Source organism: Triticum dicoccoides, chromosome 2B (genome assembly GCF_002162155.2).
Source record: "Triticum dicoccoides isolate Atlit2015 ecotype Zavitan chromosome 2B, WEW_v2.0, whole genome shotgun sequence".
Taxonomy (NCBI): domain Eukaryota; kingdom Viridiplantae; phylum Streptophyta; class Magnoliopsida; order Poales; family Poaceae; genus Triticum; species Triticum dicoccoides.
This window is the reverse complement of record NC_041383.1, coordinates 22412999-22414040: the sequence shown is the minus strand read 5'-3', so window position 1 is coordinate 22414040 and position 1042 is coordinate 22412999.

Here is a 1042-nt window from a genome sequence, read left to right as displayed (position 1 = left end):
TTTTGCATTTTCTTTTCTTTTATCTATTTACTTTTCTGTTTTTAAATCATGTTAAGTTGTTTAGGCATTTTATAAAAATGTGTTTACTACACCATAATTACCCTTGTAATATTCAGCACCGCCCGAACATTTTTGTTTCAACTTTTGAAAACTTTTGTTGTTTGACCTACTTTGAATTTAAATATTGAAACGGTTTCGAATCATCGCGAGGTTAGCAACAGTAACCGAGGTGACGTGGCATGATTAGCGTGGGATTACTGTAGCATGATTTTCCGGGCGTCACACCTCGATCGTCGTGGCACCAGCTACACTCCCCCGGGAGACCGTCGTCGTCCGAGTACGACATTTCCTACAATCATAATTCAAAGATTAAACTTGTACATATTCTAGCACAAGTCATGCCAGAATTCACGACAAAATCCGGCATGACCTTTGCTAAAAAAGGACATATCGAGCGCCTGAAATTTGCCGGAACGGAAATTAATCAACACTCCGGCAAAACATAGGCCACTCGGAGATGTAAACTGAACATGAACGGCCACTTGGGTAACCACATATCCAATTTGAGCAACAACACAAGATATACAAGGATATTTGGCTGGTCTCACCTCGATGTCGGAGGGGGTCGGTGACTGGGACGACGGCGGGGATGTCGGAGGGGTCGGTGACGGGGACGACGGAGGTCACCTGAAACCATATAAGTTATCACTAACAACAAACATGACATGTTCAACTAGTTTTATTAATTCAACTAGTTCTTACTAAATATAAACTTACTATAAATAGAAAAAAAACTAGTTCTTTCTAAAAATAAAGTAGTTCAACTAGTTATATTAATTATCTTACTAAAAATAGATTAGTTCTGTTAATTCAACTAGTTCAACTAGTTTATTAATTTACTTACTAAACTAGTTCAACTACAACTGAAGTAGTTCAACTACCACTACTACTACCAAAAATCTAGTACTAACTAAGCAACATCTAGTACTAGCTAACCCTAAATTAACATCTACTACTACTAAATCTAGTACTAACTAGTGGC